Source organism: Giraffa tippelskirchi, chromosome 11 (genome assembly GCF_054371585.1).
Source record: "Giraffa tippelskirchi isolate mGirTip1 chromosome 11, T2T-mGirTip1v1.2.pri, whole genome shotgun sequence".
Taxonomy (NCBI): Eukaryota; Metazoa; Chordata; class Mammalia; order Artiodactyla; family Giraffidae; genus Giraffa; species Giraffa tippelskirchi.
Window position 1 is genome coordinate 60,983,706 of NC_137285.1, and position 13,777 is coordinate 60,997,482.

Consider the following 13,777-nt stretch of genomic DNA (forward strand, 5'->3'; position numbering starts at 1 on the left):
AATTGAATTTACACTGATTAAAATTTCTTAAATTCTGCAACAAAAGTAACTAAATTCAGTTGCTTCCCTGTCAACTTAATATCCTTGTTGGCCATCTGTTACTTTTTTATCATCTTCTCCATAAAGACATAAACTGAGCCTCAAAGACATTTAAGTGCATATTACAAGACTGTTTTGAGTTTTAAACAGATATGCACTTACATGAAAACCCAACCATAAACCACTTAAGGCTATGTAATTATTTTGCTGACAAATACGTATTCAAAATAAAGGTAACCAAAACACATACACACTCATACATATATTCAGAGTCTGTACATACCCTTCATCCTAGGTATATCCTCATCATATCCATAAAAGTCACACTCTAAAATATATTTTCTTAGTTAAATAAAAGAAAAACAATTATACTTGGCTCTTCTAGTTTCATACTGAAAGCTTAAATGTTTCTCTGAAAAAGTATCAGAAAGCTATCAGTCATCAACAAGAAATAACTTTTACTACAAGATCATAAATGTAAGATTCCATATAGAATAAGCATGCGTGCACGCTCAGTTGTGTCTGACTCTTTGTGATCCCATGGACTGTAGCCCACCAGGATTCTCTGTCCATAGGACTATCTCAGCAAGATTATTGGAGTAGGTTGCCATTAGGGGGTCTTCCTGACCCAGGGATTGAACCTGCATCTCCTGCTCCTGCATTGGCAGGCTGATTCTTTACCACTAACCCACGCAGGCAGCCCATAGAATAAGCAACGGGAATCTGAAAAAGCAGTACATAATCTACAATATGTACTATTACAGGTCTCTCCTTTCAAAAAAAGGTCAAAGTTTAAAGATCTGGAAACCTGATTACTGATACAAAATTTCTTTCCAATTTAGTCACCAGAAACTCAGAATTCAACTTAGATAAAATCTGAAATCAATTCTTTATCAGGGTTTACCAGCAGACTTGAAATCTTTGCAAACTTATTTAAAAAACAGATTTGGAAACATTTTCAGAAACAAAAGAAATCAGTTCTGTCCTTTTATTTCTATGACTTCTATTAATCTCCAGCCCTGCCTCTGTCCACTTTCCTATTTAAGGTGTTGGCTAAGGCCTGCTTTGTTTTAGCAAAGTCTCAGAATTTGGAGAAGCATTAATATTCCATACTTTACATAAGGAATAGGTATAAAACTATCTCGCTATTTTTCTGATTTCCCAACTTCAGTTACTCCCCCAATTATTACAGAATTGCCTGGTTAAAATATTTTCTCCTAATGGTCTTATCAGATTGGCTAAACTGGAGAGGGCGGGAAGAGAAACAACCAGTATGAATGAGGTGGGAAGAGATGCCCTCAGTCATAATGAACGGGGGCCATCTTTCTGGAGGACGATTTTGCGATAGAGATTAGATTTTTCTTTTTTCTTCTACAGGTAACTTCATGGGCTGACTCTTGCTTCTTACAGGTCAAAGAGGAAGGGCATCACAGTGGCTGGCTCATGCACTATTGGATCTTCTCCAGTCGAGTGGAGGCCAAGTCTGTGGCCTCCTCCAGAAAGGAGGGGTCCCTCCACAGTCAGCTTCCAGAGGCAGAGTGGAGGCCATGCACTGTGCATGCTAACCAGCATGTTCTGAAGCTGTCTCAGAAACAGAAACTGTGACACATGGTAAAACATACTGTCTTTCCTTTTGTAATTCCATGTCAGGACAATTCATATCACAGCAACGTACAAGTATGCAGGAAGAGTAATACAGAATACACATATATTTAGCATCATTTATAATAGCAGAAAATAAAGAAAACCTAAGTGTCCAATCAACAAGGGCATGATTTTTTTGGCATAATTTTCAAATTGTACTATTTCTATACTGTGTACTGCTATGTAGCTGTCCTAAAGAAAAGTAATTAGGTTGGTATATATGGGCACAGGAAGTAGAAAAAGTTTGAGTAGGAAAAGTTACTTTGCATAAAGAATACTTCTGCTTTTTCCTGTGATGTAAATATACATCTGCACAGACATGTGTATACAAACCCCACACAAATATATAAGTACAGGCAGAAAAACAAGGACAGAGAGACCTGGAATGATGTTCAAAAACAACCCACAACTTGCTAGAAGTATAGAAATGAGAAGGAAACTCTCTATTTTACTTCATACATTTTTCTACTATTTAAAATTTCAATGATGGTAAAGGAAAAAACCAATCATATATTATATTTAGCATGCAGCAGAAGAAGGAACCAAGCCTATTAATATTTTAATAATAACTATTAACTCTCGGTTTCTTCCCATCTGCCTGCCTGCCAAGAGAGAGGGGCGTTCTCTCTGTTCACATGTGCACTAGACCTAACTGTGTCTTCCAGGGCAGTTTTATGAACCGAATGGAAAACTAGCTGAAAAAAGGAGCAGTCTGGTTAGATTAATCACAGCTGAAGATCAGGCAATAAAGTCCAGTAACCGATGGATGCATTCCAGTTGCAAGTTTCAGCGGCTCTGCAGCCCAGGGTCTGGGTCCTCACTCTGAAGGACTCAGGGCAAGTGCAAGAACAGCCTCGGATCTCTGCATGCTTCTGACAGTCACTGCCTTTCCACCATAACCTGTCTTCAGGACTAAATGATCTTTTCACTCGGCCTCAGACACTACCTTTGCGGTCCTCTCTGGCCTCGGCATCACCAACAACTGCATCTCCCCCATGGTCTCTATGTTAGCATTTCACCTTCCCAGCACACGTTCTCTCTTACACTTCTTATGGCAAGAATGCCACTTCCAGTATTTTCCAACCGCATTAGGATTTGTAATCCACTGATTTTTTTTACCTCACTTGACTCTCTACCCTCCCCATTCGTAACTTCCCTCTTTTCCAGTTTCAATTCCTGATTTATCTTTATAATCATTCCTTTCCGCTCCCCCTTCACCACACGATCATCAGAAATTCTCAACTTGATTAGTCACCCTTCTGCTCCCCCCATGCCTCCACCCCTGTTGCTGAACACTATGTGTAAACACACAATCTTGCCAATTTCACTTCAAGTGGGTACTTTCTGTGCCCAGCAGTCACACTGCTATTTCTCTGGTCCATTCATCTCTCACACTCAGTTCACTTCTTCTTAAGTCCTCAACACTTCCCTTCCTATCCTCAGCAGATGATTTCTTTCCTAGTTCACTAAGGAAATGAAAACCATCGGTAGACAATTTCTACCACCACATTTCCCGCCAACCAGCATCTGTGCCCACATGCTTGCTTGCGCTCTTGTAGGAAAGACGGGTCTGTGCTCCGGTCTAAGCATCCTCATCCTCAACCAGTGAGTTGGGCTCAGTCCCCTCCTATCTCAGGGACACAGCTTCACCAATTCTCCCACTTTCTCTCCTGCATCAATTTCTCTCTCTCTCAGATAATTCCATTAGTACACAAACTGACGTAATTTCTCTCATCTTAAGACAAAAACTAGCAACGCTGTTCCACCCAGGCTCTTCTGCCAGCTGTGTCTCTACTTTAACAACAAAATTACTCTTAAAAATTGCCTGTATATTTGCCGTCTCCAAGTTCTCCTCTTTCTCTTGAATTCATTTCATGACACCAAATCCAATGGTTGCTTCTTTGTTGTTTGCCGCATTCGGCAGCCAATCACTTCTTCCTTCTTGAAACGCTTTCTGCACTTGGCTTCCAGAATACTACATCAGCTCTCTGCCTTCCTCTCTGCTATCCACTTGGGCTCTTATCGGTTCCTGCTTACCTCATCTAAACTTTGGTGTGATCAATCCGTAGAACTCACAGAGGGTTTTATTTATGCTCATTCCCTAGGTGACCTTACCTCATCCCTTGGCTTTAAATACTATGACATGCTGACACCACCCTAATCTAGCCCTTTAGTCTGTGGGAATCTCCCGACTACAGATTCGTATATTCAGCTACCTAGAGGATATCTCCAGTTAGACATCTGTCAAGTGTCTTAAACGTGCCTATAAATGAACTTCTACCCCTCAACAACCTGCTCCTCCTCCAGGTGCCCCAGCTCAGTAAATGGACAGTCTGCACTTCAACTGGCTCAGGCCCAAAACCTTGGAGTCATTATTGACTCCCACCCACAACCAATCCATCATCATGTCTCCTTGGTTCTGCCTTAAAAATGCCACCAAAATCTACCACTTCTTATCACTTCTGCCTCCATGGCCTCATCCAAAGCCACCATCACCTCTGTCCAAATTATCACAATGCTTTTCTCATTGGCCTCCCTGTTTCTACCCCTGACCGTTCTCAACTCAGTAGCCAGTAGAATCCTTTGTCAGGCCAAAATCTTGTCATTCTCCTTAAACTAGAAACCAAAGGCCTTACAGTAGTCTCTGAGAGTCCATGTGGTGTGACCCTACCCCCAGTTTGACCTCACTTCCTATCATGGGAGCCCCTTGCCCACTCTGCTGTAGCTTCAGTGTTCCTCAAACATCCCAAACATACTTCTGCTCAAGAGCCTTGTAAGTTACACTCTGGGCTTCAATCCCTTTCCCCCAGTTAACCCCCTGGCTCACTGCCTCTCCTCAGATTCCTGCTCAGAAATCACCTCACTGATGCCTCCTCTGAACCACTCTATTTAAAAGTGATGCCCACTCCAGCAACCCTGTCTTGTTTAACTTTTCTCCTAAGAAGTTGTCATATGTGACCTAAAATTAAAATAGAAAATCCATGTTTACAGGGCTTTTTCTATGTTGAAAGTGAAAGTCACTCAGTCATGTCTGACTCTTTGCAATCCCATGGACTACACAGTCCATGGAATTCTCCAGGCCAGAATACTGGAGTGGGTAGCCTTTCCCTTCTTCAGGGGATCTTCCCGACCCAGGAGTAGAACAGTACCTGGAACGGGCATTGAACACATGCCTGCTGAATAAATGAGTTCTGTTCCCTGGACTTGGGAAGGTGCTGTAGTGTGGAGGCAGATTCCTAGACCATGAATCAAAAAATCTAGATTTAAATCTGATTACTAGACTAGGAGGGCTTCCCTGATAGCTCAGTTGGTAAAGAATCTGCCCAGTTCGATCCCTGGGTTGGGAACGACTACCCACTCCAGTATTCTTGGGCTCCCCTGGTGGCTCAGCTGGTAAAGAATCCGCCTGCAATGCGAGAGACCAGGGTTCAATCCCTGGATTGGGAAGATCCCCTGGAGAAGGGAAAGGCTACCCACTCCTGTGTTCTGGCCTGGAGAATCCCATGGACTGTATAGTCCATGGGGCCGTAAAGAGTCGGACACAACTGAGCAGCTTTCACTTGCACTAGACTAGGAAACAGAAGCGACTCCCAGCTTTGCTAGTGAACAGTGTGACACAACTAGTTCAGTCATACAACCTCCAAGGCTCTTAGATTCCTCATTTATAAAAAGAGAGATGAAAACATGCTCCCTTCCCAGAGTCACTGTGTAGATGACAATGTTAGGCAAACATAAAATATTGTAAAGCTTCTGTAATATCATGTTAAACTGTTTAGAATCAATTCAACATTTATAGACACTAGTCTGTTCTTTTTGTAAACCAAAAAAAAAAAAAAAAAACACCAAAAAACCCCAACTTGAATTATAACCGATTCTAAACTGACCTTTCCTCTGTAGAATTTTTAATTGTCTACATTATTAATTATGCACATTAGTACCTTAATCATAATATTTAACTGCTGGCCTCATGGCCATAATTAATTTTGCTTTCTATTCTGAGATCTTATCTATTCTAAATAGGGAGAGAACAGACTTGATATCTTGAGATTTGGGGTACTTTTTTTTGACTCTGGATTGTCCTTCCTATAGTCAACAATCAGGTAAAGCTGAGATGGGCTCTCACAGAGCAGCAACATGAGACAGATTCCTTAGGAAACCTTTATTTATTCTTTACCTTATTTAGGAAATAAAACATCAATAAAAAGTCCAGACAGTCCAAAGGGTATGCAGAGAATGTGGACTGCACCAAAGCACAGCTGGAAAGAGTGGTATTTCAAAGAGGAAAGAGAAATCTTCTCTAAATTCTACTTTTATTTCAAGTTACATAACAAGAAATAGCAACACTTCTAAGTTAGTTCAGTTCATCACAGACATGACTTTACCATAATTCAAAATGATGACATCACCATTTGTGAGAAAAAATATAAAAAACAAGAAATGTTCTCAGTCACCTATAAAACCACTTACTATGTTAACTACTGTGCTTTCTACAATATTGTAACAAACTCACTGAATTAACTGACAATGGGAAAAAACTTATTTCCTGACTAAAGGGTATGGTTCTTATTATCAGATGAGATGAGACGTGAGATGTGAGCTAAGTGTGCTGTGCGCTGGGCTTAGTTACTCAGTCGTGTCCGACTCTTTGAGACCTCATGGACTGTACCCCACCAGGCTCCTCTGTCCATGGGATTCTCCAGGCAAGAACACTGGAATGGGTTGCTATTCCCTTCTCCAGGGGATCTTCCCAACCCAGGGATCGAACCCAAGTCTTCTACTGTCTGAGCCACCAGGGAAACCCACCAGGGAAGCTCACCCTGTTTTTTGATCACAGTTTTTCCCCTGTGCCTGGATCTCTTGAAAGCTTCAAGTTAAATTAATTCTCTAATTCAGTAATTATAATAATCCCATCCTTGATATTTGGAAGTATAATCTCTTGTCTTTATTTCTATAGGCCTTCTAATCTCATTCATTTTTACTGTACTCATGATGCCCTTCTGTGCCAAGCAATTGATATGGAACATTAGAGTCTCAGTAACTGTTTTGTCATGGCCATGTTTTTAAAAACAGCAGTAACATTTGCTCAGCATTTAGGTGATGTCTTGTCTAGGATCAGCCAGTGCCAGTGTTAGTGGCTCAGCTGTGTCCAGCTCTTTGTGAGCCCATGGACTATATCCCACCAGGCTTCCCTGTCCATGGAATTCTCCAGGCAAGAATACTGGAGTGGGGTGCCATTCCCTTCTCCAGGGGAATCTTTCTGACCCAGGGATGGAACCCGGGTCTCCTGCACTACATGCAGTTTCTTTACCATCTGAGCTACCAAGGAACAAAAGTTCTCAAAAATCAGTCTGTGGTGAAGCCAGGAATGAGGCTTGACGGCCTGGGCCAGCACACAGTGCTCTGTCCTCGGCTCCCAGAGCCACCTGCCCCTCCTTTTGTAATGAATAAGGTACCAAGTACAAGTCGAAATCTCCAGAGTCACTTCCTTATTCCACCTCTCTCCGACCAGAGTGTCAGCTCCTTGGAGGAAGGCACCCCCACGATGCCTTCCCCTTTACAGATCTGCTCCACAGTTAGCACAGTACTTTGTACCCAATAAAGGCCCAGTAAGTATTCCCTGACTTAGGAAGGCAAAGAACCAATTACAATAGGTAGAGACTGAAGCACAAAAAGGCAAGCGAGAAAGCAGAACATATTGGTCAGCTAACTGACTGGCTTAGTTCCGCTTTTTTATCTTATCAGTCCTGTAGCTATTCTCAAGGCCAAGGACTTGGGGCAGACCTCTGCATGGCCCTTCGTGACCCAAGTTCAGGGTCTTGCCTCAGAAGGTCACTAATGGCTGGCACGGCGAGTGGCTGGGGGGTGGGGAGTGGGAGTAGGTGGGAGCAACTAGGCAGGCCCCTGAGACTTGGCGGATGAGGCAGAGGAAGCTTGCGAACTCAGCCCCGGCCCACACTAGGAGGGTCTCTGTACCAACTGAGCCCTGCTCCTCCTAGCACCCACCCTCACTGCCCCTCTTCCCCCCACAGGCAGGAGCCTCGTCACCCTGGTCCGCCTGGGCAGCAGGGGGTGCTGAGGCCCTGGTTCCTCCCCCGAGTCCTGCAGCTGCACCCTCCAGGATCTGGCCTGGACAGAGAGCAGACCGAAGAAGAGGAGGGGAAGCCGGTTCTGGCCCCCCTTCTAGGTGGCTCCCCAGCTGATCTCGCCCTGGGATCTGAGTCCAGAAAGCAGGAGGAGGAGACTCTGAGGACAGAAACATGGGCCCTGCGGGCTGGGTCTTCCTACTGCCTCTTCTGTTGGGGATCTCAGGTGAATTCTTGGGGTGAGGAGAATCCTGGCGGGGGCTTCAGGGGCCTTTGTAAATAAGAAGCCATCCTGGCTGTCCCCCGCACTACCCCCCTTTCTCTCTTCAGGCACAGATGAGGAGGAACCCGAGGGTCTCGTCAAGTCAAGTAAGGCGCCCCCGTCAGGGCCGGCATGCCCAGGGGCCACGGAAGGGGCCTGGTGCCGAGGAGAGGACACCAGCATGGGGAGGGCGTGGGGGGGGCAGGGTCCTAGGGCAGGCCTCCCAGGCCTCTCTCTGTCGGCGGTCTGTGGGCGGCCCGCGGTTTTATCTGGCATCGTCTCCGGCCTGGAGGCCAACGTGGGGCAGCGGCCCTGGCAGGTCAGCACCGCCAGGGCTTGTCTCACGTCTGTGCAGCCTCCCTCATCTCCAAGCAGTGGGTGCTGACAGTGGCGAGCTGCTTCTGGTGAGTGCGGCCCCGCTTAGGGGAGACCCGTCAGAGAGGTGGGTGACTGGAGCTCCCGGGCTAAGGTCAGAGGAGTTTGTCTGGCATTGTCCGAAACAGTACCTGTTCCTAAGAAGTAAGTCCAAATGTTTCCTGCCCCAGCTAGTTTAGCACTGCCTAGTCAGTTCAGTACGACTACTCTTAGACTTCAGGTCTCTTCACATTTGAAAATCATCTTGACTGAAATGAATGTCTAAAAACAGTTTCCCACCCTCCTCCCATCTAATTCTCTACCCACATCTTGACACCATTCTGGGTGCATGGTTCTGAGCCCTCTTCCGTCTCTCTAGGTGGCCACCCCTATTCCTATGGTTTAAAATGTCACAGGTTGGTTGATAACACCCACATTTTCATCACCAGCTCCTAACTCTAGTTCTGATGCGTTTCTATTCAGCTATCCCACTGTTATCTCAAAGACAAAGTGATCAAATGAAAACTACAATTTTACGGCCACCAACATCCCGAACCTTTCTCTCCCTTTCTTCCCATCTCATTCAGTAACATAGCCAGTTGCTCAGAAATATGAAGCCTCACTTTCCCTAACCCTCCACATTCACTGCAAACACCTAATTCTTCAGTTTTACTTCCACAAAATACTCTGACTCTAGCACAGCTGTCCTGGACCACTGCAACAGCATCATAGGTGTTTGTTTTTTAAATTGGAATATAATTGCTACACAACATTGTGGTTTCTCTAGTACAATAATGTGAATCGACCGTATGTATGTATTTATCCCCTCCCTCTCAACTCTCCCTCCCAACCCCTCATCTCACATCTCACCCATCAAGGTCATCACAGAGCACCGAGCTGAGCTCCCGGTGTTATCAGCAGCTTCCCACTAGCTGTATATTTTACACGTGGTAGTGTACATATCCACGTTACTCTCTCAATTCCTCCCACCCTCTCTTTTCCCCTCTGGGTCCACAAGTCCCTTCTCTATATCTTGCCTCTATTCTTGCCTTGCAAATGGGTTCGTCAGTTCCAATATTCAGTATTTGTTTTTCTCTTTCTGACTTATTTCACTCTATCACAGGCTCTAGGTTCATCCACATCACAACAACTGTTTTTTGCTACCTTCATACACACAACAAAGTGATTTTTTTTTTTTAATCAGAGGCAAAATCATGTCATTCCTTCCTTCAAATCCTCCAGTCACTGCTCAGGAACCTAGAAGAAAATTTGTAAGCCATGAATTACCAGGTATCTGCTCATCTCCACATCAGCCCATTCTACTCCGGATTTATTTCTATTTCTAGAAACTGCCGAGCTCTTTCCTACCCTCAGTGCTTTTGCATATGCTGTTTCCTCTGGAATGCTTTTCCTTATAGCTCTTCACATGGCTGACTCCTGCCCTGTGGGACTCAGTTGAAAGGTTCTCTCTTCAAGAAGACCTTCCCTGCTCCAATTCAGAGGTTCTTCCCTCATCTTTTACTTTCCACCTTAAAATCCTGTTGATTTTCTTCATAAGATTTTTCACAATTAAAAATTTTATACTTGTTTACTTGTGTGTTGTCTCTGCCTCCCTCCCTCTCTTCCAACCTCTCTCTCCCTCGACACAGACACACAACCCTTGAGACCAAAAGCCCTATGACAGCCAGGTGATGTCTCAGTTTCACTTATTGAAGAAACAGTGCTTAGCCAGGTGAACAATACAACCTCCAGAACCATGGGCTCTGCTGGAACGCTCCACGACTGAGGCTACTTGTTCTGAAACCCAGGCTACTTGTTCTGCTCCTCTTCTTCTCAGGTCTGAGGACACCAGAAAATATGAGGTACTGGTGGGATCACTTCAGGTCTCTGGTTACCAAGGCTCCAAAACAACGATCATCCCCGTGTGCAGGATTATTCCCTACCCCGATTTCCAGGGACACGCATCTAGTGCCATCGCTGTGGCAGAGCTGGCCCGCCCACTTTCCTTCAGCCCTCTTGTCCTGCCCATCTGTCTCCCGACACCAGCAGTCCAGCTGAAGAGCGCAACCTCCTGCTGGGTGACTGGATGGGACAGTTCTGGGATATTCCAGTGTGAGGATAAGCAGATTTTCTGAGCTCTGTTTGCCCCACTGACATTCCCTCCCCCTACTCTCTGCACCACTCCTGGCACAAGATATGCTGTGCTCCTACTCTCCAGCAATTAATCCGAAGTTCTGCAGTCTTCAGTTCTCCGTTAAGCCCCAGCTTCCCTCTGCTTCCTTCATACTTCTGCTGCTAGAATTACTTTGCTTATTTACAGCAGCTTTTGCTCCTGTTTCACAATACTGCTAAGACCTTAAAAGTGAAAAGGCCAAAGCAATGAACTTCAGAAGAGAGTTCTCAGTTCTCCTCCAGCACCTGGCAGAATGTGTGTGGGCTGGTGGACGGGCAAGCAGACATGAACATGGATCCTCAGCAGGTCCCAAGCCAGACTGAGAGAGGAGGAGCTCACACACCAGCTGGCCTGACTCTCTCAGTACATCAGACCCACCTTCTTACATTCTATGGAACATAAGTACATGCCAAAGCCAAACAACATAATCTCACAGCTTCATTATCGTACGTTTTCCCAATCAAAAGATTCTTCTGCTATCTGTGGTATCTGAGCAGGAACAACTGCCTTTAGTCTTGTTCAGACCTAGGGACTGCAGCCTTGAGACCATTCGCCAAACCAGAAATCACAGTACTGCCTATGATGGGGGCAGAAACGAAATCAGAGATATCCCTGAAAATCAAAGGCATGAAATTGTATCCAAAGCTGAAAGTTGCTTCCTAATTTTTAAGACAGCTTTGCCTTTTTGACCTTACAGCTATGACACCACCTTACACACTGAAGGAGCTAAAAGTGCACCTCATTGATCTCCAGACATGCAAGAAATATCAGAAAGAAAGCTTGTTGCGAGGAGTGGAACCCATCAGTGAAGCCATGATCTGTTCCCAGCTCCCAGCGGGGCAGCCAGATGCGTGCACAGTAAGAATCCATTGCTGCAGGCGTCTTTCAGAGCCCCCCTGTCCTCAGTGCGCTTCCTCCATGTCTCGGAGCTTTGTGGTCCCTGGGTGAACCCAGGAGTGTCGAGACAGGCCCGAACTCCACAGCTCCTGGCTAAACTATTAGTCTCTTGCCCTGTGCATGGCCTGGCCATATGTCCTCTCTCCTTCAGGCCAGTAGAGGAGATCCCCTGATGTGCAGAGTGAAGGACTTCTGGGTTCTAGCAGGAGTGATGAGCTGGGAATCAAACTGCATCGGAATCAACGAGCCTGGAGTATTTACAAACATCAGTTTCTACAAGTCTTGGATTGAGAAGTCAGCCGTGTCGCATGCTGACCTTTCTGCTACCCCCAGGTCAGATTTCTCCAGGTTCTTCCTGGTAATGCTTCTGCCTCTCATATTCCTGGGGCCACCCTAACTAGCTGAGGGAGAAAGAACCAGTTAAAGTTGAGGATTTTGAGGAGAGATTTTGAAGATTCAGCAAGATAGAAGCAGGTCAGCTACCTCTAGGCACAGCTCCCAGGAGCCAAATCTGCTTGTTGCCTTGTCTCCTACATGTCAACATGGAAAGCAAGGTCCCCCATGTGAATAAAGTTTGGTTGACTCTATTATTTCTCATATTCATTTTTTGGATGAAACTGGAGTTGGGGCCTGGGGAAATACAAAAGCAGAGAACTTTAGGGCTGAAAGGGATCTGGAAATCCCTGACCCAATCAATCCCCCACGTTCTACAGAAGCAGCAGGGTCCAGAGAGGTGAACTAGCTTGCCCTTGGCTGAATTCAGCGAAAACCATCCAATCTGGGACTAGTCTGAGTTCTAAAGAAAAACCAGGGACTCGGAGGACTAGCAGGTTTCAGTGGAAGCACGTTAGGCAAGAGGAGCCTAGCGCAGCATGTTAGCTATCTACTGCTATATAACAAATTACCCCAAAACCGGAGACTACATTTACTATCTCTCAGTGTCTGTGAATCAGGGGGACTTAACTAGGTAGTTCCTGCTAACGATGTTTCAAGAGGCTGCTTGCTGCAAGCTGCAGTCATCTTCAACTATTGACATAAAGAACCTGCTTCAAGGTCACTCTCAGAGGCCTCTCTGCGGGGAGAGAGGGCAGCTGGCTTCACACACAGTGAGTGATCCAAGAGGAAGTGACAGAAAACACCCCCAAAAGAAGCTGCACTCTTTCTATAACCAGAAAGACATCTCACCACTTCTTTAGAAGTGACTCGACAAGGTGTAAATATTAGGAGGCAAGAATCACTGCAGACACAAGGGCCACCTTCTACAAATCAATAAGGGAAGGGTCTGGAAGTGAAAACTGACTCTGTTTAGCAGTCAAACATTAAGCAGAGGCCTGGGGCGGGGTTAAATTGGAGTTCTGGGAGAGACTATTTCTGAGTCTCCTGTTCATCCCACCCACTGAGAGCACATGTATTCAGAGAAGGGTCTAAGAACATGTCTCATTAAGAACTGTATGGCTGCTTTACTCCCATCCTTTTCTTGATATATGAAGAGTTGTTAAGAACACGAGATTTTACGCTGGCCAGCGGTGAGTTAATTTATCTTTCATAAGATATTGATTAAAATGATTCAGGATATTCCACATTACTAGACAAATAATAGTGAAAAACAATCAGCAGTTGCAGGAAGATGGTAAAATGAACAGCAGCAAAGTGAACATTTCTTGCTCAAATTTCATTCAATACCAATAAAATCATTGTTTGAAAATGAAAATTTTCATTAATAACTGCAAAGATAAGATAGTTACATAAAAATAAGAAAGTTAAATCTGGGCCATCAAAAATCCTTCCATACATGAAGAAAATAGCTAAGAACATTGAAAAAAATTAATTTCCCAAATGCAAAAATTATGCAAAATATAAGCAGGATTCCAAGACCAATTACAATCTATACTCAAAAGAACACTGTGCATGTTTATAAGATCTCAGGATTTATTTTTTAGATGACAGCACTACGAATTGCAAGCAAGGCATAACTGACACTGGAAAAATGCTTCAGCAAAAGATAAACTTATTAAATATATGAGATGCTAAATAAGTAAGAAATGACAAAAGAATATGAGTGAAGAGGATGGATCTAAAGATCCACCCTAGGCTGCAAAAGGAGACAGACTCTTAGTCTGATGAAGATACGCATTGTATTTATTTAGAAAAACATGTTCTATTAAAGCCAAGAAATCAAGTAAAGAGATAAAAACAGGTTTTAAAATCATAAAATAGTTGGAAGGTACTTTAGAAGTTGTTTGATACAACTCTCAGCTCAAGGTGTTAAGTTTGCTTGTTTCACACACCCGATGTCTGACGTAATACTTTTTAATACTGTAGCAC

The 13,777-nt window shown here is 44.4% G+C and overlaps 1 protein-coding gene and 1 long non-coding RNA gene across 49 annotated transcripts in view; one reads left to right on the top strand and one right to left on the bottom strand.

Moving 5' to 3' along the window:
• SH3D19 (SH3 domain containing 19) overlaps window positions 1–13,777 on the bottom strand; it is a 196,931-nt gene that overhangs the window by 133,252 nt on the left and 49,902 nt on the right. The window lies entirely within an intron of this gene.
• LOC145526966 (uncharacterized) lies at window positions 11,253–12,037 on the top strand. The gene is made up of 2 exons (XR_014069359.1): window positions 11,253–11,413; window positions 11,604–12,037. It is a non-coding gene; the product is annotated as an uncharacterized LOC145526966 (long non-coding RNA).